The sequence below is a fragment of the Piliocolobus tephrosceles genome, chromosome 2, assembly GCF_002776525.5.
Source record: "Piliocolobus tephrosceles isolate RC106 chromosome 2, ASM277652v3, whole genome shotgun sequence".
Classification (NCBI taxonomy): Eukaryota; Metazoa; Chordata; class Mammalia; order Primates; family Cercopithecidae; genus Piliocolobus; species Piliocolobus tephrosceles.
Genome location: NC_045435.1, coordinates 41820893 through 41847113, shown reverse-complemented (window position 1 = coordinate 41847113; position 26221 = coordinate 41820893). Strand labels below are relative to the sequence as shown.

Genomic DNA, 26221 nt, shown 5'->3' with positions numbered 1-26221 from the left:
GCTCGGGGACCTTGCGGACACCTGTTGGCATAGTGTCCTGCCTTGCCGCACTTATAGCAGGCAGGTTCCTTTTGTAGCTTTGGAGTCTGTGGGGTGTGTGCTCTCTGGTCTGGGGTTACGACTGGGCTGTAAAGCCGCTGCTAGGAGCTGTAACTTCTGTTTGAGGCGAGCCTGCCGTCTCCTCTCTGGGGTTATAGACCTTAAAGGCTAATTTAACTAGGTCTTGTATTGGTGTCTGAGGACCATCCTCTACCTTTTGAAGTTTTTTACGAATGTCAGGAGCTGATTGAGAAATGAAATAAGACGCCAATATGGTGGCCCCTGTTGGGGAGGCTGGATCTAACCGGGTCTACTGGGTTAGAACCTCAGTCAGTTTAGGGTAGAGGTTAGAATAACCTGGAGGTCATGCCAAGTTAAGTCATAGGCCTGACAAAGGTATCTAAATTCCTTTATGTATATGGTAGGATTAGCTGAGAAATGACCTAAACGCTTCTCAATTTTGGAAAGATCGGCCAATGAAAAAGGGACATGTACTCTGACTACCCCCTCCGCCCCAGCCACCTCTCGCAAAGGTGCTAACACTGTAGGAGGGTGTGGGCAGAGATAGGAGACTCAAGACAGCCAGTTGGGGGCCCCGAAGGAGGCACGGGACCGAGTGGATTACTAGTAGATAAGGAGGAGGAAGAAGGAGTCTGGATGGGGGGAGGAGGAGGAGTCTGGGCAGGAAGGGAGGGGGTGGAGAGAAGGAGGAGTATAGGAACGAGAGCTTAAGGCCCAAAAGCCTTGTACGTAATTAATTTCGGACCACTTGCCTGGCCGCTGGCAGAAATTGCTGAGGTCGATCACGCCACAGTGGAAAGGAAAATTAACCGCTTCCTCCTAAGGTCTTGTTCAAGCTGTAAGGTTTTTTAAATTGGCTAGGAGGCACCCTAAGGGGGTGCCCTTTGGAAATTTGGACTGGGGGGTTTCCCGTTTGTTTCTTCTTTACTTACACAATGGACACAATGGAAATGGAAGTGGATCTCTGCCTGGCTTCAAAGCGTCCTTTGGAACCAGCAGAGACAGACTGGAGGCTCATGGAGCCAAAGTGGAGATTACCTTCAGGCGGACGTCTCCGTCCTGAACGGGTCTCCCGAGCCACTTGGTGGCTCAAAATGGACCTCGGACCTGCGCAGGATTTCTGGCTGAGGGAGGTAAAGAGGAGACAAGGGCACTTACCCCAGAGAGGCCATGAGAGTGAGGGAAGCGGGTCTCAGGTCCTGGTCCCTCTGCAGTGTGGGAGCAGGAGGAGGTTCCTCAACCCCTAGAGGCCTGAGGAGGGGTCTCCTCCCGGGTCTTCGGCACCAACTGATTTGTTTTTCTAAGACCAGCCGAGCGGGCACAAAAGAACCAGCGGGTAGGCAAGTGTAGGAGTAAAACTGCACATTTATTTTTGGTCACTTAAGGTGTGGGGGAGAAGTCTGTCGGCCTCCAGCAAAGAAGGCCAGCAGAGCCCCCCGGTGAAGCTCTCGGACGGAGTTCCTGCTGTCCCGACATCCCGACAGGAGTGAGAGACTCAGGAAGACCGCGTGGCTCACTGGCCGTGAGCGGCTTTTCTAGGAGTGGGAGGGCAATAGGCAGGGCACGGGCGTGTCGGGGGGCATTCCGCAGGTGTGACCAGGTAAATCTTGGTCTCTTCGGATTGACGTCACCTGGCGCATGCCCAGTTGGTCTGCACCCTCCCTGGGCGCTGGCTGCATTTTCGCGCTCATGGGAAAAGCTGGGGGGGGATGGAGAACCCAGAAGTGCACCATCTTGCCTCCGCTCGTCCAAACAAGAAGAGCATGGAGGTGGTCAGACACTATATGCCAGTCATTCTGTCTCCAGAAGGACTCGTGCACTTGGAATGAGGGTTCAGTGTCTTTAATCATATCATGGCAGCTAAGAGGGCAACAGGAAGAGGAGCAGAGGAGGGGAGGGTGACGGGGCCTGTGATTGTGGTGATGTACTACTCACACTTTTGCAGGACAGGGGAAACACTGGGTCATTTCAAGGGGCACTGTCTTCTTGGTGGAGGGGTGGGTATTCACCCTTGGTGCCTCTACGGTGCTTACAAGGTAGTGCCTGTGAGGTTGCCAGCTCGGGAAGGAAGTGATGTGGGTGCGATGGGGGAAGATTGTTGGTAAAGACACAAACATTCTCGGCCAGTTGGCAAACATTGGGAGCAGGAAGCTGGAGGCAAACAGATGTCAGTATTTAGCAAGATGTTAGGACATTTTGGAAGCAAGAAGGCCCTTCTTTCAGCTCACTTCCAGGAGGGATTGGTAATTTTCTTCCTCACTTGAACTTTGTCAGCTACTTAACATAATTTTTTTTTTTGTTTTGTTTTTTGTTTTTTTTGTTTTTTTTTGAGACAGAGTCTCGCTCTGTTGCCCAGGCTGGAGTGCAGGGGCCGGATCTCAGCTCACTGCAAGCTCCGCCTCCCGGGTTTACGCCATTCTCCTGCCTCAGCCTCCCGAGTAGCTGGGACTACAGGCGCCCGCCACCTCGCCCAGCTAGTTTTTTGTATTTTTTTTTAGTAGAGACGGGGTTTCACCGTGTTAGCCAGGATGGTCTCGATCTCCTGACCTCGTGATCCGCCCATCTCGGCCTCCCAAAGTGCTGGGATTACAGGCTTGAGCCACCGCGCCCGGCCAGCATAATTCAAACACACTGTAGCTATATATGGCAGATGGTCAACTTCTCTGGGGAGCTTAGATCACGGGCACCATCAGGTCAATTCAACAAGCATGTCTCAAGGGTGTTCCTTATGTAAAGCACTGACTTTGGCTAGTAGGGATCAAAAAGGCTGGGCCTGCCCTTTAGGAGACATGGTTCTAAATGTGTGTTGCTTTCCAGTTAGTTCAGTTATCAAGTGAGCTACTGAGCAGCAATCAGGAAATTTTGTTTTAAGCAAAGAAAAATACACACTTTAGTGCCACTAACAAGACAGAGACGGTGATTTTAGAGAACTGTTAGAATTCAGTTAATTTTCACCAACATTTGTCAAGTGATTGAGGTTTGATGGGCCCCATGTTAAGGATTGAGGATACAGAGATAAATTTGATGGCTTTGGCCTCAAGGAGTTCAGAGTCTAGCAGGGGAGGCAACCAAGAAGGCATAAGTACAACTTATCTTACACATCCTGCAATGGGGTCACCACCGGATGCTAAGGAAGCATAAACCAGAGGGACTGAGCTCAGGAGGTGATTCTGATTAAGCCTTAAAGAACAAGTAGGAGTTTAAACTGCTGAGAGACTGAAAAAAAGGTAAATGAGATGATGTGATTCCTCTCTGGCAGCCATTCAGAGGCAGGACATGTAGTTTTGGTTTGTAGAGGTCTGCTAGGGAATTTCAGGGCTTTTAGCTCCTGAAGATCAGGCAGGGCACCTTGGATGACATCTTCTCTATACTCTTCTTCCACTTCTTCCTTGTTTTTCTTTGTTACTCAAAGAGGTCTGAAGCAATAAGGAAAGCAACAGTAACTAAGGCCCGTTCCCCTTGCTGACCTCCAACAGCACACGCTGCCCACCCAGGGTTGAGGAGGAAATCTAAAGGTTTTTGAAAGGGTGCCCAAAGACACCCTCTGGCCATTGTATGAGCAGACTATCGGGGCACTGAGGAAGAGAATGGGGTATGTCTGTTTGGACAACTATTTGGTTTGGGGTTGAGAATCTCAAAGGTGGCCCTCTGCATCTGGAATGGCCCAGCCTTGCTTTTCTTTCCAACTTCATACCCCTTGAGCTACACATACATTGTTTCCGGAACAAGAGTATTCAGACAAAAACAAGGACAAAATGTTGACCCCTCAAAATTTCCTCCCCTCTTGGTGAGACTTCTCACCCCAGGATGACCCCCCATCCCTGTCTTTGGGAGCTTGTCCACCATTCCCCCTTCCCTGAGTAGCTGACAATGGACACAAGCAGTGCTGTCCTGTGTGTGTTGTTTACTTGTGTCTCTCACATGGTCTTGGCTACAGTGGGGCAGAAGCTACATTGGGAAGGTGGGTCTTTTCCACTCAGGAAAGACTGCTTTGTACTAGATTTATACCAGAATTGAGTGGAAGGAGTTCTGGAGTAAGAGAGGTTTCTTATTTTCAAAGACTAAGAAGGAAAAGCATAGCAAAGAGCATATGGCATTGTGATGATAGGGCTGGGTGCTGATGTAGCTTCAGCAGCAGCGTATGAACTAACACTGCAACAGTTTCAGCAGGATGAGTCCAGCCCTGTGCAAGGAGGATGTGTGAATTCAGAAGGGTTACGTATTTTGGGGAGAAGTTAGGGAAATTTGAATATAGGTTGGTTATTAGATTATATTCAGAATTATTATTAATTTTGTTAGGTGTGGTAATGATATTGTAGCTGAGTGTCCTCATATTTAAGAGATTCATATTGTAGTGTTTATGGGTGAAATGTCAGGATGTCTGTAATTCACTTCAAAATAATTCAGCAAAAGTGATGAAGCAAATATGGCAATAGGCTAATAATGGTTAAATCTAGGTTATGGTGACTAGTTATAGTAGTCTTTGTACTTTTCCACATAACTAAAACATTCCTTAGTTTAAAAAAAAAAAAAAAGTACAGGCTCTGAAGTCAGACTGCATGGGCCCAAATCCTGGCATGTGGTTTTAACCTGTGTGCCATTTTCTCCTCTTTAAAATGAGATGAGATAATAAAGGTTCCTACTGCATAGAGTTGTGTGAAGATGGAATTGGATAACACATGGAACGCTTAGATCAATATCTAGTCCATAAATTCTCAACAACTGTTGTATTATTATTACTAAAAAGAAACCACCTCAAGAAGTTGAGATTTCAAGCTCGGACTGTGGCTGAAAGAGAACATGACTTTTCCGGAAACCAGTCAGAGATATCCAACTCAGCTCACCTTCCAGTTTTGGTGAGTTTGGTGGGAGCAGGAGTAGAGCTGGGCTTGATGGGGATCCAGGATCCCTGGTGACACCCTTTTCCCTGGGAGGGTGGCATGAGTGTTGTCAGGGAGAGGGGCAGCAGATCATCTCCCAGAAGAGATATTAAGTCATCAGGCTAGGTGGGAGAACATATTAGACAATGACATGAACATTGTGTTGTGTTGCTTATCTATGTTCAGAACTGAGAGTTCTAGCCATTATGATTTGTTTTCTTTCTGTGTTGCACAAGAAATTTTGCAGGTAGGGATGAAGAGGGCTGTGGAGAAAAGAGAACTCAGCTTCTCTCTGGAAATTCCCCTGCACCAGAGAGAGTCCTGAATGTGTTGAGTTGCATTGTAGAGATTTTCAGAGTGAATCAATTGTTCAAAGATGACACTAGTGTGAAAATGGGTTCATTAGATGTACCAGTCAGGGCTTTGTCAGGAAACAGATGGCCCAGCCATGTTGGGTAACCTGAGGAAGGTTTAATGAAGGGACTCTTTTTTTTTTTTTTTTTTTTTTTTGAGACGGAGTCTCACACTGTCACCCAGGCTGGAATACAGTGGTGCCATCTCGGCTCACTGCAACCTCCATCTCTCAGGTTCAAGTGATTCTCCTGCCTCAGCCTCCTGAATAGCTGGGATTACAGGCACCCACCACCACGCCCAGCTAATTTTTTGTATATTTAGTAGAGATAGGGTTTCACTATGTTAGCCAGACTGGTCTTGAACGCCTGACCTTGTGATCCACCTGCCTCAGCCTCCCAAAGTGCTGGGATTACAGGCGTGAGCCACCACGCCGGCCTAATGAAGGGACTCTTTACAAAGGTGTGGGAAGGGATTTAGATTTGAACCAGTGAGGGAAGTGGGTGGTTACCAGAATGTGTGTGAAAGAGCAACCTCAAAAGGAGCTGTGACCTGGGTAAGGGACATAGCGACCTCAGCCATAACAGTGTCTGGAACAGGGAACACCGCAGCTTCACCCTCCTTGCTTCTTCTGATCTCCTGCCACAACTTTTCAAAGGCTGAGCTCAGCAGAATGCCAGAGGGCAAGGGAGCCTTCATATGATCCATCTAGGTGAGCCTTGGGCAGTCAGCCAGCTGGAGGACAGACAAACAGGGGCAAACAGGAGCTCCTGGTTGACTAGGAGAATGTGAGGCTTTTAGGAGAAACAGTTTTCTCCAACCCCCTTTCAGTTAGTTTCCCAGCACTAATATGTGAGCTAGGTAATCACCGTACTCTAGCTGCATAAGCTCCAATATCTTTACACAAACTCCACTTTCTAAGGATGCAGTGTTAGCTGCAGTGCAGTCTGGAGCAGACTTCAAATCCCCAAATGGGAGATCCAGAAGGCTCCAGAAGAGACATTAGAGATAATTTAGTCTATTTGCCTCATTCCTTCAGATAAGAAAACAGTTCCCGGGAGGAAAAGTGATTAGTCCCCAACTTCTTCATGGCAGAGTCAGAAAGGGGACGCTCATATCCAGGGTCTCAGTAAAATGATATTTTCCGAGGCCCTAATCCTACTCTGACCTCAGATATGATATTAGCATTTATCCTCTCTTCCTATATCCCTGACCTTGACTGTTCTTCCCTACCCTACCCCACCCCACCCCACCCACCCCAGTTGTGATGGAGAATTATTCTGATGCAATGGTGGCCTTTAAGTATGCTCTACACATAGTTGACACCCAAACCAGAGGTCATGGAACTGGAAGTTCACAACCAAATTAGGATACTCAGATCACATGGTTCATTAAATCCATTTAAAGCACACAACAAAACAACAACAACAACCAAAAACAACAACAACAAACAAACAAACAAAAAACACAGGAGGAAAGATATGGGATAGGTCTGTGCACTTGTGCACTTAGAATAGGGTACAAATGGGGAGAAGGATCCCATCTCTGATCTGGGTTACATATCGAAGTCTATGTCCTGTGTATCTCTCTACCTTGTCAGCTTTTCCTGCTGATGATGTGTTTATGGAAACCAGAATTGAGAAGTGAGCAGGAGGGCACAGCAGGTAGGAGGTGCCTGTTCCCAACACACACTCACTTTTTCAGAGAAGCACTGGGGCAGCAATGCTGGCCAGGGGAGCCACTCACCAGTTATCCTGATGAACTGCTCTGGGTTCTGGGTGCATGGCTTGGGCAGAGGACTGGTGAGGCCTGACTAGGATGTGAAGACACGGTTTGAGAGACTCCTGACATAGTCTCCTAACTACCCACCTGCCTCCTGATGTACTGCACGTGTCTCCTCAGGCCCTATGCCTTATCTCAGCTGATTGGCAGTGGCCTTGAGGTCAAACCATGTGTCTGATTCCTGTGGGGCCCAGCTGGGCTTACACAGAGGAACAAATAGCTTCTACGCCATGGGCAGTGCCTCCTTTAACCCTGAGTGGCTAGTCTGAAAATCTCATCATTGATGGGGCAGGATGACAAAATTTGGAAAACTTAACCAAATCCCAGTTCTAGGATCTAGATCCCAATTCTAGAAGTTGGGGCGAGGGATATGGTCATCTTTCTGGGAGGAAACCACCCACCTCCATCTGTGGAACTCAGTATACTCGCCTGGGCTCTTGTCAGCCTCCACTTAGTGTCACCTGCCTTTCCATGGGTAGCAGCCTCTGTGACATCCTGTGAGGTTGCAGCATGTGAGCATCCAGACCACTTTGTGAAATTAGAACTAAAGCCAAAAAGGCTGGTTGGCCCAGTGACACCAATGACAGTCCCACATCCATCTACGTTTCAAGTTCCTGGGAGGCTTCTTTTTTGCTGAGTGTGCTATACAGTGAGATTTAATCTTTAGAGTTCAACTAGCAGCATCTCTGTTTCCACCTAACGTAGTCAATATCTGTGCTTAGGCCAGAGACACAAATAAGAGGCAGCTAGTGCAAAACCCCCTTCCCCATCTGCCTTCATCACAGACTAACATCGAGGCCTCTGCCCTGCCATGTCTGGAGATGATAGAGAAGCCTGGTAGATTTTAAATATTTATTGATTTATACCCTTTCCCCAGCAGTTGAATAATGCTTATTGACAGAAGCACTGGGGACGTATCATTTTTACAAAAAGAAAAAAAAATATCATGGAGCTTGGAGGAGTTGGGGAGGGGTGAAGAGCTCGCACTGAGTGATGGTCTCAGGACGGAACAACGTGACATTTTCCACTGGATGCATGAGGTAGCAATGTGATTTGTGATGTGAAAAGGGCCTCCAGGCCCTGGCAGTGCCTGCATTGAGACTGAAGACTGAGGATGTAAAGTGGGTGTCTGACCTCCTGCTTTGGTCTTTCTGGATGTCGAAGCATGAATAACAGCAAGGACAATAATCATTAGTAATCATCTCTAGTGTTTATTGAATACCCTCTGCACGTTTGGTATAAAATGGAGCATTTTCACAAATATCTCATTAATCTTTAAAATGGCCTTTGTGGGCCCTATTTTTAAGATAAAACAGACTCAGAGAGGCTAGGAACTTGCCTAAAGTCACACAGCTATTAAGTGGCAGAGCTAAGACTTGAACCAAGTGGTCTATTTGTCTATTTCCATAGTCCACATTCTTTCTATTGGATCGCGCTACGGGGAAAGGAATTCATGGAAACCTGTCAGGAGGAGGAGGAAATACTGAGGGAACATGGTTAAGATGTCTGAGAGACTGGGGATCTCCCAGAGCTGAGTCGACACATGTCCCTCTATGTCGTGCACAGCCCAGGGTCAGTGCTAGAGAGAATCACATGAAATCTGCTGCTCCCATTTACTTGTAGCAGGGAACAGGGCATGCTTGAGAAAAGCAGGCAGGTTGGATTTTTAGGTGTATAGGGCAAAATAGAAAATCAAACAATGTAAACTGTAGTAAAGTGAGAGAGTCCTTCATTGTGCAATGGGAAACCATTGAGTATTTTTGAGTGAGGGAAATGTATGATAAGACTGCTTTGGTTTAGCAAAATTAATTTTTTAGCAGTGTTTAGAGTGGATTGCAGCATGGACTAGGGTAAGTGCTATAATGCAGTGCTCATGCAGATACCACATGCAGCTGAAGCTCAGAGGAAAGGGAGGTGAGCTTTGCCTGGGGGAGTTAGGGAGTGGTTTGTAGAACATTTGACCCAGGCCTGGAAGGATGAATTTGGTGAGTCAGTGAGCGGGAAGGCCAAGATATTTCTGGAGGAGAGACTGGAGAGCCTTTCTCGTCAGGCTGCTGTGCAAATGGGCTTGACTAACAAGCATATATTTAGATACTATCTTGCTTTGAAAGGGATTTACAACAGCTTAAAAAAGTGTACCACAACAAGATAAAGAAAAATAAGGAGGTGATGAAAGACAGGCAGAGGAAAAATTAAGGTAGGAAAAATGAGATGAAGATAGGATTAAAGTTAGTACAGTTAGCTGAATTTGATCCCTATATTCTGGGGACTTGCTCTCTAAGGCTTATGGACAGAGACCACTGTTAAAGATCGCATGTGTGGAGTGAAGGCAGAGACTGTGAAGTGGTGATGGCTGAAAAACTTGCAGTCCTGCAAGTCTCTGCTCTGAGTACCAAGCTCGATGATTGGTGGTGAGAGGTCCAGGAAGCATCCACATACATACTTACCAGGTCCTTGCAGAACCTGCTTGCATTCTCTCTTTACTGAGAACATACCATACTGAATCTAGATCCGAAGACTTCGTTTCTGCTGGAACCTTTGCTTGAATGTTCTTTGCATCCTAGCCATGGTCTTCATGAGGCTGCAGCATGTCCCACTACCTGTGGGAAAGAGATCTTCTATGACATCACCCTGTTTCCATCGCTGATCTCCCTGAACACATTCCATGACTTGTCATCACAAACCCCCTTTCATTATTGCTGTTTCACGTGGTAGGTGTTTGCTACCCAGCTAGATAGACGTTAAGCTCCTGGAGGACAGCTGGGAACTTGTTTCTTAAGTCTCAGTGCCTATCCCAGTGTTGTTTATAAAGTAGCAGCTAAGTAAATATAAGCTTGATCTTCCCTTCCTCTGGCATTTGCCTTGTGTGTCAATTTCAGTGGGTCCTCAGCCCAGTCAGGAGTTCTTGGTTTAAGGACTCCTCTGTCATTGTCATGGGCCTGTCCCTTCTCCTTTCTAGATCTCAGTTTTGCCACCTATAAAAAGAGAAGATTTCACTAAATGACAGTCACTTTCACATATAAAATGTTTGTGTGACTGAAATTGCCTTAATTAGGGATAGTTTCTGCCTTATCTTGCCCTCTTCAACCATCTTTTTTGAGTGTGTGCTGATGTCTGTCATTGAAAGGTTTCTATTCATATTTAAACCTCATGTTTCAAACTTAGCATTTCTATGTGGAAGGTGATCAGGAAGGGGAGGGAGGCAGCCTTGTGCCTGATTAGATGACATGCGGGGCATGGTGTGCATGCCTGCATAGGTGTGCTGGGATGCCTGGTGATCTGAGATCAGTCAGGTGTTACCTGGTGGGTGACTTCTCTGATGGTGTCATCCCATCCCTTGCAGGTATAAGTCTGCTGGAAATTCACTTAAAATAAAAGCAGCCATTAACTAAGCACTTTCCAAAAGCAATCTATTTCTTCCAACAACTCTGAAAGGTAGTAGTTACTCCCATTTATAGCTGTGAAAACATACCCAGAGAGGTTAAGTGATTTGCCAGAAATGTTCAAAATGAAGATCTCACCTAAGGCTGTCTGGCTCCAAAGCTTGGGTTCTTTTCATCAACGTTGCCTTGCAACTCAACCCAAAAGAGGAGAGCTGAAGACATCTGTCTTAGTCTATCTGTGCTGCTAGAGCAAAATACCTGGTACTTGGTAATTTATAAAGAACAGAAATTTATTGCTCATAGTTCTGGAGGCTGGGAAGTCCAAGATCAAGGAACTGGCAGGTTTGTTGTAAGGATTCGGTCTCTGCTTCCAAGATGGTACCTTGAACGCTGTGTCCTCTTTTATGAGGGCCTTAATCTCATTCATGATGAGGGGAGAAGCCCTCATGATTTAGTCACTTCTTGAAGACCCCACCTCTTAATACCATCACATTGGCCATCAAGTTTCAACATCTGAATTTTGGAGGGGACACATCTGAACCATAGCTCTTTTCATCGACACTTTCTCCCAGAGAAAGAGAGCAGAAGGTGTCCATGTCACAACTATGTAGGAAAGGGAGAATTTCCCAAATGGCAAATTGTCTCCTCTGTTAGAATTTCCCTTAGGCACATCAGGTCTTGGGTCAGTGAGATTCATAAAAGACTTCTTGAAGATGTCTTCTAGGCTAACGAGTCTGAGACTTGAGGAATAAGATGTATTTCTATGCCAGGTTTCAAGTTTCCTTCTTCTAACAACTAAAGCTGGATGTTTTTCCGTGGACTGTTGACACCAGGGAAGAAAAAGAGGATATTGGCCAGGACAAATGTAGTGGAAGAGGAGCTATTCCTTTTTAAGTAGTGGATATCAATTTTCTAAATACAATCCAGGAACGTATTACACTTCCTTCTGCAAGTCCTTGTAAAGGCAGCAGCTCAGTGCACTCTTATTCCTGGACTTGTTCTGTTCCGATCTGCTCCCTGTATCTGCTCTTTCTCTCTCTCTGCTCCCTGTATCTGCTCTCTGTGTCTCTTTCTGTCCCTCTGTCTGTCTCTCTCCCTCTTTTCAACCAACACTTGAAAGTGGTATCTTCCTGTTAATAAAGCAAATATCTGCAGTTTCACCTGACAAGTCAATCAATGCCATTGATGAGGTGGTTATTACAAATGAATTCCTGTTTTACTTGTGAAATAACCTTGAAATAAAAGAGAAGATGGGGATCCTGGCCCGGGGGAATTTAGCCCATAGTGGTTTCCTGGAGGTAACAGTGAAGCCCATCCTCTCCCATCCCCAGGAACCTGGAAATAATAGAAATGAAGCTGCTTCTGGGGGTTCAGTTACGTCCATCCATGTATCCCACATGGATGTGATCTACCACCTGTAGCTATGGACCAGAGGGTGTTTTGCAAATATATGAAGCAAAAGACTCCATCAGTGTGACTTGAAATAATGTCAGGGATATTGGCTGAAATGTGATTGTAATTTAGTAATATAAAACCTAATTAATTGCTCTGAGTGCAATTTGGAGAAAGATTGTATAAAAGGTGCTGGCCAGCCAGGGCACTCCTGAAAGGCAAGTTGAAGCAGAAGCTGGTGGTGCCCATTCAGACTCCGGCTGCCCACCAGGGCCATTGGGTTCTCCAACAGGACCAGCACTATTCTTGCTAGTCCATCCCATCATGGCCTGCTGATGTTGAACCATGGCTTGTTCTGCAGACTTCCCAAGCCTTGATTACATGTTCATCATGCAGTGTTCTGATGACAGCTTGGCGTCCCCAATGCATCAGCCTACATTGATTACACTGAACTGAGCACTCCAGGGTCCTGTGGCAGTTGTGTTTCGTTGCTACTTTTGGCACTCAAGATATGGAATTTCTGGCTTATACATCAGCCTTGTGAGCTTGGTTAATACAAATCTTATAGATCTTCTTTCAAAGTACTGACTCAGTCTAGTTTCAGAGTACACACCCTTTACATGTGGGTTAATCAAGAACAGTGTCATCTGTGGAGCCTCTTGGAAGCAGTAAATGGCCCAGTCCTTTTAAAATTGCAGGCATGCTGCCTTTTCCATGCAAACTTTACTCAAGAACAGGCAGCAATGACATTGACACATAGGAAGGACTTCACAATTTATTAAGCAATATATAGACAAACCCAAGAAAATACTGTAAAAAAGATACTATAGGGACAACTAAGAGCCAAGGAACTGTAGAACAGAGACCTAGTATCAGTCACCCCCACTTTTTAAAGTAGCCTTTTAAAAGCTGCATTTAGACTGAGGAGAAAATTAAAAAAGGAATAAATCTTCTGTTTAAGAAGATGTTAGTACTAGCTAATATCAGTGGATTGCTTATTATGCACTAACTACTGTATCAAGCTCTTTAAAATAAGCATTACCACAATTGATCCCCAGAACTGCCCTTTTACGTAGATAAACACTATTTTACCTGTTTGGCAAATGAGGATATTGAGCTCTGAGTTCCCTCAACTCATAATTAGGAGGGCCAGGATTCGAACCTAAGCACATAGCTACTATAATTTATTGGAATAGGCTTTTGCAGGTGACACAATATAGAAGTCTTTTTTCTCTGATTTCTCCATCAAGGCACTGTTCTCAAGCCCAGAATGGTGTAGTAAGTTTCAAGGTCCCATCATGCTATAGGATGACTGAGGGGAGAAGTTCTGTTGCCTGTAGTTTTGAAGGAATGAAGGGACTTGGATAGCAGAGATAGAGGCTAAGAAAGTGTTGCAATGCCTCTTACCAGGTTGGAGGTAGTAGGAGAAGCAGAATAGATGGATGAGATAGGTTACAAGGGAACAGTGGGGCTAGGCAGGGGGTGCTGAGCTTACTCACATTTGCATTTCTACAGTCAGCTCCCTGCTATATGCCCAAGACAGAGATGCAGTAACAAAAATTGAAGGAATGGGCAAATCCAGTTATACTCTGTTTGTTTTAGAATTCTCGGTTCATAGCTTCAGAATGACTTTTCTGTGAGTGTGTGCCCTGAATTTCTAAATCTGGAGCTCCATGCATTGAATGGGCACTGTAATGAAGAAGGAAGGGCAGGGCCATGGCAGGCCTGACTGGTCAGGATTTAACCAAATGCAGTGGACAATCTCTTTGATAGTCTAGTCAGAAGCATTTTCTGTGAGCTAAATCTGCATTTGTTCCTGTTTTCCAGGCATATGTAAATTTTGGAGCCCACAATCGCAAGGTCCAGAGAATGGAGCCCAGAATTTATCTTATCTGGAGAGAGGAGACTAAGGAGCTATTATGAAGTAGATAGATCCCTTCCCACTGAAACTCAGTCATCTCTTCTCCATCAACTCTTAGATCCTAGAAAGACTGTCCTATCATTTCTCTTGATCAGCGTTTCTTTCTCCTGCCTGGAAGAATGTAGACCATAGAGGACCTCATGGTAGCTCCCTCCTGCACATTATAAGAATGTTATATAAGACAAGTTCTAGTGTCCTGATGGCTTATGAACCGCACTTTTAAAATTTCTTTAATTTGGAGACGTGTCAGTGAATTTTTTCATTTTGTTTCTGGCCTCCAAGTAGTTCACTGAAAAACTGTTTTTCCTGTTGTATTGTTATTCAACTTAAAAAAGCTTTTTACTGTAGTATCTTGGAAATTTTATGTAAATTAAATTTATGTAAATGGACAGATTTTCATTAATTCACATTCATATTTACTCTCTCAAAAACTATTACAAACAAGCTTTGCTTATAAGAGCTGTGCTGTCTTTTCCTTTGGTAGATCGTGCTTGCTTGCATGCTCAGTAGTCCTTTTCTTAAGCTATGTCCTGCCTACTTTCCTGGTATGAAAATTAGAATTCTCCCTGGATCCTTTCTTATGAATGGAGGCTACATGGGCACTCTGCCAGTTCTAGAGCATGAGTGACTTTGTAATCAGAGGTTACACATTTTGGGCAGCCTCGCCACAATTTCACCCTTGAATTCCTTTAGGACTCCCAGGTGGATGCCATATGGTTCTGGTGATTTATTTACACTTCATTTGTCAGTCAGGTTCCCACACCCTCACTGCAGTTTCAACCCTGACCTTGCTCTGTCCATCAAGGAGGGCAAGTTGGGAAGGATTTTCATTCTTGAGGACACCACTTGTACTAAGAGTATCATCAACTGATTCCACTGATTTGGCCCCACTGGAATAAAATAACCTTTGGGATTGACCTTGGCATTGGCATGTCTCAGGTTTATTTTTGGTCTGATTATTTTCCTGGTTGTTGTTCCATTTTTATGAGCCATTTCTTTCTCCAGGTTCTCTTTGAAATCTCTATCTGGTCATGCAGGGATGCTTGCTTTCTTGAGGGTCTGCTATTTCAGGCCCTGGCCTCACCCCATCTATCCTGGAATTCTAATACTGTATTTAAAAATAATAGACTGTAACTTTATAAACTTTTTTTTTCATCTCCCCTTAATCTCACTCTCTTTCCTGAAATTTGGCATTCGGGTTTGGGGTGCAGCTTGAGGCAGGAGCAGGACAAGCTATAGAGAAGGAGTATTGTGCATTCTTACCAAGAGGCCCACATTCATTCTTACCAAGATGCGGAGCTGAGCATGCTGTCTGAGTCAGGGCAAACTCTGTACCTGAGGCTTGTGCTCTGAGTCAGGATCTGCACCAAGGATGGCCCAAGGTTGCCAGCCTTGTGAGTGTACCCCTGTGTCTGCAGTGTGGCCTATGTGCAGGCTTCCTTCCACATCTCATCTCGCATACTGGCCTGACATGCTGCAGGACAGAATCTCTGCAGGACAGACTAAGAGAATGGGCTGAAGTGGCAGCAGGAGAAACTAATTTTGCTGGAGAATTTCCAAGGAGCCCAACTGGGGAGCTAAAGGAGAAGGTGGAACCTCTTTGGAGATATTTAGAATATCTATCTGTGTGAGCAGGAGACACAAACCCAAGGGAAGCAAGAAAAGCTGGGGTTGGGGGGTAAGAAGGGAGTTCCTGAAGCTTCTAGGCTGAAGCTTCTGCTGATCAGGATCGTTTCTCCACTCCAGCAGCAAGTGCCTGACCAGAGTTGTTAAGCTAATTGTTAAATTAGAATGGCTGGGGAAGCAAATTGCTTCATGATGGGGTTTCTCTGACTGTGTCCAAGGCTGATGTCATCTGGCCTTGTGTCGTGTTGAGGGTGTGGTGTGGGGTGGTGGGCAGGCCTGACACACGTGTTAATGAACCACCCTCATCCGCTGTAGCAAGCCCTTGCTCCTCGGAGGAGCCCGCGTCTTCCATTGAGGGAAAATCACTCCCAACTCATCTATGCTTCTGTTTAATGTCCCCAACTCCTGAGTCTTGCAATGATGATATTAAATCATTTTCTCTAGAGGTTGTGAACTCAGTTCCCATGTATTGATGCCATGTAGGAATGTGGGTTCCATGTTGCTAGACCTTCCTGCTTCAAGAACAGCAGTAAATATGCACTTTCTTTGTGAAATGGCCTGATTTTTAAATGTTAAAGCTAATTAAAAGACATTGTGTTGGTCAAAGTCCATTTACAAGATGAGTTTGTCCTGTGTGCCCCTAGTTTGCAACTTCTGATTCTGGTTCAAACTCCTTGGTTTACAGATTAGGAAACTGAGATGCAGAGAAGTTAAGCTTCTGGTCCAAGGTTACAGGGAGTCAGTGAAGGAGTCAGAATCACTACCTGTGGTCTCTAACTCCTGTCTGCTGCTATTCCACTTCTTGGTGCTGGTTTGGACCAGACATTGTCTGTGCAGGGTCAGGCTGGCCTCTCAGGGGAGAGTACACCTGGGTGGACATGGTTGTGTGATGCCTCATGTCACATTATTATCCCTCTGCTTTTGTGAGTTGCTGAGCTCAGATGCCCCAAATGGGTGGGAAGGCTCAGGGAATTCAGGAAGCTTTTGCAGGTAGCAGCAATGAGAGGAAGAGAGTGGGGAGGATTTAGGCTGCCCCCTGGTTTGGAGCTCCTGAGGACTTAAGGCTGCAGTACTCCCACCCATTAATTCCTACTCTTTCCCATGGCATGCACATATGCAGAGCCACTTGCAAATCCTCATCCTTCCAGTCATTCAGGTGCGTAGCTTTTGATCATCCTTGATTGTCCCTGCTCTTCCTCTGGAGTTCCTCAGCTCTGAATCCCCTTGCCAGTCCTACCGCCACTCTCCAGTTCAGAAGTTTAATGATACAACATTGGGACTACTGCAATAGGCTTCAAACCTGACTCCCAATCTATTCTCCCCATTACTGTCTGATACGTCTTCCCAAGCACAGTCTTTGAACCGTGGCATGCTCCTGCTCCAAGTAGCTCCCACTCGATAAAGTAGCAACTCCTAAACTTGGCATCCCAGGCTCCAAAGCACTGCAGCATTGCTGCCATGGTCATAAGGCTGGCCTGGGTGTGCATCCTAGCTCTGCCACTTATCAACTGTGACATAATGGGCAATTTTCTTGACTTCTGTGAACCCATTTACTTCTTTGTGATAGGGGGTTTTTACATAGAATTGTTTCAAAGAATAAATGAGATCACGAATATAAAGCAATTAGCTTGGCATATACCAACTACTCAAAGGTATTTTTCAAGGACCTCTAGGCTCTGGCCATAGTATTACCTGTCCCATAGGCTTAGCTCCAGTGTGAACTACTTGGTGATCTCTGTGCCTTTGCTCCTGTTTTTCCATCCTCTAATATTCATCTTTTTGTGGTGCTCCGTTATATATTTTGTGCCATAGGCATTTGTGTACTTGTCTTGACTTCCTTACTCAACTGTAAGTTGTTTGAGGGCAGGGACTGGTTTGACTCCTTCTGTACTATACCTGGCATAAGAGACACAAAGTTTGTGGAATGGATATTTTTTACCTCAGTGAAACAGCTGCCTAGACTTGGGTTCCACATTAATTAGTTAATTGATAATGTGTTTATTTATAATAGCCTCATGGATATTTATTGGGTCCTACTGGTCAGTGATAAAAGCATCAGGTACAGTCTAGGCCCTGCCATGTAATGGGGAAACAGGCTGGTAGAGTGACCATAAAAATGGTGACAGGGCAGGTGCAGGGCTGTGGTTGGGGAGGTACAGGGCTGTGACGGGAGACATTGAGAAGGATATGGGAGCACATAGCAGAGACAACAAACATAGTCCTAACATCCCCAGGGCTTGCTGGAAGAAGAGGTCTTTCACCTGAGACTAGAAAGATGAGTAGAACCTTGACTCAGGTACATAGTAAAATTGCTTTAAGTCTCAGTTTAAAAAATCTTGTTTTATTTGCATTCACTCGCAAGCACTTACAGAAATACTTCCTTAGTACTAGGTTTTCTGAAGTGATCTCTCACTCTCAACCAAGGCAGTTGTTAACATTCGAAGGTTTCTAGGGACTGGGACAAGGGTTATTGATTGTATTCAAATTTTAAGAAGCACCAAGCCAACAGCTGTGGCTGGAGATGGAAAGTTTTCTCTTTTAAGAGCTGAGTGGAAGATTATTCTCTTCTCTTTGGGAAAAGATAATCATATATTTTCATGCTGTCATGATTATATGAAAATATAATCATATATTTTCATGCCTATTCTGTTTTTGTTTGTTGCTTGCTTGTTTTGTGGCTTCAGCTGTGTGGATACAGAGCAGAAAGGCCAGGAGCTGTAAGAGGCTGGGGTGTTTTCTGACCCTGCAAATAGTTCTTCTTGGGTCGGGAAGAAAGACTGTGGTAGCAAACATGATCTGCAGCTGCAGAGGAAGCCGAGGGAATTTTTGCATCAAGGACAGACGTGGAGATGAGGAACTGTATACAAGTCAGGAAACTTGACACCAGAAAGAGGAGGCCACAGAAGATAAGGGGTCATCTCTGTAGACCCTGTACAAAAGAAATGTACAAGAGGAAAGCAGATGGATTAAGAATCATTGTGATGGAATAATCAGAAAGATTATTAATGATACTTACATGTTTCTTTAAAAGGGATTACTTTTTTGGCTTAGTGCTTGCACTCTGTTCTCTTGTTATTTTATTTTTATTTTTTATTTATTTATTTTTAATTTTTTATTATACTTTAAGTTCTAGGGTACATGTGCACAAACGTGCAGGTTTGTTACATATGTATACATGTGCCATGTTGGTGTGCTGCACCCATTAACTCTTCATTTACATTAGGTATATCTCCTAATGCTATCCCTCCCCACTCCCCCCACCCCATGACAGGCCCGGGTTGTGACGTTCCCCTTCCTGTGTCCAAATGTTCTCATTGTTCAATTCCTACATATGAGTGAGAACATGCAATGTTTGGTTTTCTGTTCTTGCAATAGTTTGCTGAGAATTATGATTTCCAGCTGTATCCATGTCCCTACAAAGGACATGAACTCATCCTTTTTTTCCTTTTTTATGGCTGCATAGTATTCCATGGTATATATGTGCCACATTTTCTTAATCCAGTCTGTCATTGATGGACATTTGGATTGGTTCCAAGTCTTTGCTATTGTGAACAGTGCTGCAATAAACATACGTGTGCATGTGTCTTGCATGTGTCTTTATAGCAGCGTGATTTATAATCCTTTGGGTATATACCCAGAAATGGGATAGCTGGGTCAAATGGTATTTCTAGTTCTAGATCCTTGAGGAGTTGCCACACTGTCTTCCACAATGGTTGAACTAGTTTACAGTCCCACCAACAGTGTAAAAGTGTTCCTATTTCTCCACATCCTCTCCAGCACCTGTGGTTTCCTGACTTTTTAATGATCACCATTCTAACTGGTGTGAGATAGTATCTCATTGTGGTTTTGATTTGCATTTCTCTGATGGCGAGTGATGATGAGCATTTTTTCATGTGTCTGTTGGCTGCATAAATGTCTTCTTTTGAGAAGTGTCTGTTCATTTTATGAGGCCAACATCATCCTGATACTAAAGCCTGGTGGAAACACAACAAAAAAAAGAGAATTTTAGACCAATATCCCTGATGAACATCGATGCAAAAATCCTCAATAAAATACTGGCAAACTGAATCCAGCAGCACATCAAAAAGCTTATCCACCATGATCAAGTGGGCTTCATCCCTAGGATGCAAGGCTAGTTCAAAATATGCAAATCAATAAATGTAATCCAGCATATAAGCAGAACCAAAGACAAAAACCACATGATTATCTCAATAGATGCAGAAAAGGCCTTTGACAAAATTCAACAGCCCTTCATGCTAAAAACTCTCAATAAATTCGGTATTGATGGAATGTATCTCAAAATAATAAGAGCTATTTATGACAAATCCACAGCCAATATCATACTGAATGGGCAAAAACTGGAAGCATTCCCTTTGAAAACTGGCACAAGACAGGGATGCCCTCTCTCACCACTCCTATTCAACATAGTGTTGGAAGTTCTGACCAGGGCAATCAGGCAGGAGAAAGAAATAAAAGGTATTCAATTAAGAAAAGAAGAAGTCAAATTGTCCCTGTTTACAGATGACATGATTGTATATTTAGAAAACCCCATCGTCTCAGCCCAAAATCTCCTTAAGCTGATAAGCAACTTCAGCAAAGTCTCAGGATGCAAAATCAATGTGCAAAAATCACAGGCATTCTTACACACCAATAACAGACAAACAGAAAGCCAAATCATGAGTGAACTCCCATTCATAATTGCTTCAAAGAGAATAAAATACCTAGGAATCCAACTTACAAAGGATGTCAAGGACCTCTTCAAGGAGAACTAAAAACCACTGCTCAATGAAATAAAAGAGGACACAAACAAATGGAAGAACATTCCATGCTCATGGATAGGAAGAATCAATATCGTGAAAATGGCCATACTGCCCAAGGTAATTTGTAGATTCAATGCCATCCCCAAAACCAAAAAAGAGCCCACATTGCCAAGACAATCCTGGAACCAAAAAAGCGCCCACATTGCCAAGACAATCCTAAGCCAAAAGAACAAAGCTGGAGGCATCACGCTACCTGACTTCAAACTATATTACAAGACTACAGTAACCAAAACAGCATGGTGTTGGTGCCAAAACAGAGATATAAACCAATGGAACAGAACAGAGCCCTCAGAAATAATACCACACGTCTACAACCATCTGATCTTTGACAAACCTGACAAAAACAACATGGGGAAAGGATTCTGTATTTTATAAATGGTATTGGGAAAACTGGCTAGCCATAAGTAGAGCTGAAACTGGATCCCTTCCTTACACCTTATATGAAAATTAATTCAAGATGGATTAGAGACTTAAATGTTAGACCTAAAACCATAAAAACCCTAGAGGAAAACCTAGGTAATACCATTCAGGACATAGGCATGGGCAAGGACTTCATGTCTAAAACACCAAAAGCAATGGCAACAAAGCCAAAATTGACAAATGGGATCTAATTAAACTAAAGAGCTTCTGCACAGCAAAAGAAACTACCATCAGAGTGAACAGGCAACCTACAGAATGGGAGAAAATTTTTGCATTCTACTCATCTGACAAAGGGCTAATATTCAGAACCTACAAAGAACTCAAACAAATTTACAAGAAAGAAACAAGCAACCCCATCAAAAAGTGGGCAAAGGATATTATTTTATTTTTAAAAGTATTAAACTATGCTAACTTCTTTTTAACCACACCTAACATTTAGGACCCAGAGCCCAAGGCATCTAGCCACCTGGAAGAGTATACCACCTGTGGGATTTGGAATCGATGAGAATATACATTAATTGAAAACTGATTCTGCAGTCAAAATATGGAATCATAGAACATTAGAATTGTTGGAAATATTAAAGATTATGTAATTTTTCTTCTAATAAAACCCAACATCTTTTTATGTACAGTATTTTAGTTGAATACCTTCAATGACAGGGAGCTCATGATCTGGCCTGACAGGCTATTTTGTCATTCGTTCTTGTTAGTTAGAATGTTTTTTCTTTTTATTTATTTATTTTTTTGACGAAGTTTCGCTCTTGTTCCAGGCTGGAGTGCAATGGCATGATCTCGGCTCACTGCAACCTCTACCTCCCTGGTTCAAACGATTCTCCTGCCTCAGCCTCCCGAATAGTTGGGATTACAGGCATGCGCCACCATACCTGGGTAATTTTGTATTTTTAGTTTAGACAGGTTTCTCCATGTTGGTCAGGCTGGTGTTAAACTCTCGACCTCAGGTGATCCACCTGCCTTGAACTCTTAAAGTGCTGGTATTACAGGCGTGAGCCACCGCTCCTGGCCTGTTTATTTTTTAATAGAAAAAAATCACAGTAGAAAAACTCATAAGTTTAGTGATTCATCTACATAATAAGCCTTCAAATATTTGAAGGAATGTGTTTGTTTCCCCCATAATCTTTTTGTCTTCTGGTTAAACAGTTGTAGTTCCATATGTATTATTATTCCATATGTATTATTCTTTTTCAGAATCCCCATAGCATTTCTTTCCTCTAGTTGCATTCTATGTTGCCAGTGTTCCTGCTGCCAGAATTGGATCCAACCTGGTGTTCCAGACATGATCAGCTTAGTGAACTCTAGTACTTGCAGGCTGTCTGAACACCAAACTTCTAACACGTTCTGTATAGTATGAGTTAGCTTTCTGTAGTGTTTCCACAGTGCTGACTCCTCTTAGGTTTGTGGTAACTGAAAGCCCAAGAATTTGTATCCTTTCCCGCATTGTAAAACTTTTTTTTTTTAAAGCTGAAAGCAAGGCAAAAGGAAAGCTTAATTACACAAGTTGAACACAAATACATTCTGAATTTCAGAGGTTACTCGTAAAGCCAAAGCCCTTTTGAACTCCATATCAATTCAGTTTCTCTTTGGAGGTAGATCCTGGTATTAGTTATTAGGGGTCCTTCCAGACCTTTCTGTGCATTTACATAGATAGATAGATAGATATCAGCAGAAATGTGTAAATTGTTGTGTGTTTGAGGTTAACATATCATTTTGCAAGTTTTCTTCTTGCAACATGTCCTGGAAATCTTCTGCATAGTTATATTTCACAGTGTAGATATTCTATAGTTTTCGTAGGGATTCTTCGATTATTTCTGGTTTTTAAAATCATCATAATAAATCATCATAAGCAGCGTCTCCTTGTACACATGTACAAGTGCTTCTCTAGGGTAGATACAAAAAACTGGGTGAGTGATACATGCATGTTTATTTTAAAATGTAGATCTCAGACATGAAATTTGCCCTTGTTAATTTTGACCTAGTGTTCGAATCTGCTCAGATAATTTTACATCTTGATTTTGGTCATCTATTATAATATTAAGCCCTCTATATGGGTTTTGCATCATCTGCCCATAGTATAAGCGTATCTTTGATCTCCTGATCTAAGGAAATGATTGTTTTAAAAGTCAAACATGACAATCAAGGGACGAGCTCTGTGACCGTTACCAGAGACATGCATTCCATCTAAAGCTCACTGTATTCTCCTAACAAACACTTTGGTCCATGCAGTTTATCTACAGCAATTCTACCCAACTATACACTCATCCCATCTTATATACAAGAATTTCATGGAGGACATTTGTAAAAGGCTTAGCAGAAATCCAGACTCACCTTCTGTGACATTCTCCTATCTACTGTAGCGGGACTGTCTTGGAGGGAAATGAGAACACCACACATTGCTCCTGGGCACATGTTATATTTATTTATTTATTTATTTATTTATTCATTCATTCATTCATTCATTCATTCATTCATTTTTTGAGATGGAGTCTAGCTCTGTCACCTAGGCTGGAGTGCAGTGGTGCGATCTCGGCTCACTGCAAGCTCCGCCTGCTGAGATCACGCCATTCTCCTGCCTCAGCCTCCCGAGTAGCTGAGACTACAGGCGCCTGCCACGATGCCTGGCTAATTTTTTTGTATTTTTAGTAGAGACAGGGTTTCACCATGTTAGCCAGGATGGTGTCGATCTCCTGATCACCCGTCTCGGCCTCCCAAAGAGCTGGGATTACAGGCGTGAGCCACCGCACCTGGCCGCATGTGTTATTTAAATAGATCCTGGTAACACTTGAATGAGCAATGTGTTTATGTACCTCCATGCAAGAGTGTATTCAGTCTCAAAGATATCAAGAAAAAATCAGCTGTGCCCTCCCAGTTGCCTGTCTTACCTATATGTTCTCATTCTAGTTGCTCTCCCAGGGAAACCATCTGATGGCTGAGACATAGCTGCTTTAATGACAAGCTCACGGGTTATATTTCCAATATTATTCAGGCTAATTTGTCCCACCCCATCATAACAGAGGTAAAGGGGCTGGGCACAGTGGCTCATGACTGTAATCCCAGCTCTTTGGGAGGCCAAAGCAGGCAGATTGCTTGAACCCAGGAGTTCAAGACCAGGCTAGGCAACATAGGGAGACTATGTCTCTACTAAAAATACAAAATCAGCTGGATATGGTGGCAAACGCCTATAGTCCAGCTACTCAGGAGGTCGAGGTAGTAGGATCCCTTGAGCCTGAAAGTGAGCCAAGATCAAGCCACTGCACACCATTTGGGCAACAGAGTAAGACCCTGTCTTCTCTTTCCAGATCTACTAAGAGAAGACCCACTCCACCTCTCAGAATGCCCTACTCCCTGTGGAGGGACCTGCTCAAGTGGTGACCCATAGACAAAGCCTTAAGATAAGCTTTCCCCTTAACAAAACACCGGGCTCTTGAAGTCTTGGTGAGTGAAGGGACAGAGGGTGGGGCTGATTTTTTGAGACAACGCACTCTCCTGTATTGAAGCAAGACAGGCCCATTTCAAGGTCTGCTTCCACCGCTGCAGGGAAAATACCAGAAACCTGGCAAGGCTGGGGGCACCATCAGTGTTTCCACCTTTGGACAACTGTTAACAAAATCGAGGAGTAAGTAGTCATTAGTGTTTTCTGTTGATAGACAAATTCTCAGCTGCCACCAGTGTCCTGACAAAATAATAGGAATTAACTAAGAGGTCATATAGCACAGTGGTGTAAGCATGGGAACTCAGCCACCTGAGTTCAAACAGTTTGAACTGAGTTCAAATCCCAGCTCCGTTACCCCCAGCACCTTGCACCGGGCAAGGTACATAACTTCCCTGTTAGGTGGACAGTACAGTCATAGTTGGGAGGAATCAGTGAGTGAAAAGTGTAAGAGGCCTAAGATAGTGTCTAGCACGTAGTGTTCGACAGATGTCAGCTATTCTTTAAACACAATTTTAAAATATTTAGAAGATGTCTTACAGTTTGATTTGGGGCTCTCTCTGGAATCCCTTCCCACCTCTCCTGGTCTCTCTCCTCTCTGTGTGCAGCCTTCCTTGGATCATTTCTTCTGCTGCTGCTCTGGATCTGAATTGTTCCCTCTGGGACGGTTTCCATGGGAAGGGAGGCTGGAGTGGCCAGGATCTCTAGGGTGTTTACCACTCAGGCCCCAGCAGGGAAAACATACTGCAGGCACTCAGGGCGCAAGAAGACAGTGGCTAATGGCTCAGAAGCGTTTCTGAGACCAGGCCTGGGGTCTGCCTTACATCGCTTAGTTGAGTGAATTGTTTGTAAGTGGCTGTTGATGGCTCTGGGTTTAAACCCCATGCAAGCTGGAGAGCAGCTGCCCCCAGCCGACTTAACCTCAGTTTCCCTGAGGCTGGAGCAGCCATAGACCTCCCATTGTGCAGGCCTGTGTGGCTGCACATGTCCTGAGGATGGTGGATGCCACCCTGCATCCTGCCCGGAGAGATCACCATAGGGTGACTTGGGAAATGCTCCTAGTCAGGGTTTCCAATCAGTTTTACCAAGGACTTTCCAAGTGGGAGAGCCCTACAAGGGCAGCAGGACAGGCTGTGGTGTCCACTCCTCTGGACATCTCACCCCAGCCCAATAATCCCCCATGCCTCAGGAGCGGGGCTGAGCCAGCAGAGGTGGGGGATGGAGGAGATGCCTTCTGGAGGACCCTTCCAATCTGAGGACATCCACATAGAAAAGTTACTGCGTCAACACATTAGCAGAAAATAACACACTTTTCTCTCTGCCAGCCAGTATCCCCTTCACTCCTTCAGCACTGAGATTCAGCATGCTCAGCTGCTCCAGGTGTGCTGTGCCAGATGTAGAGGGAAGACAGACCCTTACTGGGAACTGAGAGGGATTCTGTGATCTTCAAATGCTCCATTCTGCTTGTGAGGGGAAGGCAGGCAGCATTAGAAGGTGAGGGAGGGAATGGAGAGGGTGCTGCCAGAGGACAGGGAGGGGAGCAGCCCGTGGGGAGAGCACTCTGATATCTCAGCTGACTAAGATTTGACAGGACCTGTCCACTCTGGCCTCTTCTGTGGCTGCCCTGTGCCCCTCAAGGGTGAAATGTCACTTCCCGGGAGCTTCTTTGTACCCTGCCCTGGCCGGAGCCACCAGCATCAGCTCAGGCAGGACTCTGTTCCGTGCTGGCAACCTATCCCTCCACTGGCTGCCAGAATGGGGTGTGGAGGTCAGCCGGTCTCAGAGCTCCCACCCAGACTTGAGATTTACAAAAGCACTTCAAACCAAATTGAGGGTCCAGAGAAAATACTCCTGTGTCCGCCCCATCTCTTCTCCAAGTGTAAACTGGCCCCACTGAAAACTCCAGACCCCAAAAGTCCACATAGATGGAAGGATTTGGAGCCCCCCTCCTCTCCCCACCACCCAAGAATGTGAAATACCAGCAAACAAGTCTCATCCAAATTAGGAAGCGAACAGCTCTGTCTGCCCGTGAGTGTGTGCCGTAGGGGCTGTTTTGGGATTTGGGCTTTCCCGACAGATCCCTTCAAACCCACAATGCTATCAAGACTGAAGTTATTCTTGACCCCAACTCAGAGCTCCGT

General features: G+C 44.5%; 1 protein-coding gene across 16 annotated transcripts in view; it reads left to right on the top strand.

Moving 5' to 3' along the window:
• Window positions 1-26221, top strand: part of LOC111544627 — a 78408-nt gene that overhangs the window by 9709 nt on the left and 42478 nt on the right. The window contains exons 2-4 of one of the 16 annotated variants that reach the window (XR_003309826.1): window positions 23950-24085; window positions 24188-24266; window positions 25406-25573. The exons of 13 other annotated variants lie outside the window; for them this stretch is intronic. The gene's annotated coding sequence lies outside the window, so the exon portion shown is untranslated. Of the gene's footprint in view, window positions 1-23949; window positions 24086-24187; window positions 24267-25405; window positions 25574-26221 lie in introns of those variants that run through there. 2 more of the 16 variants (XR_003309825.1, XR_003309827.1) reach the window with 2 other exon arrangements.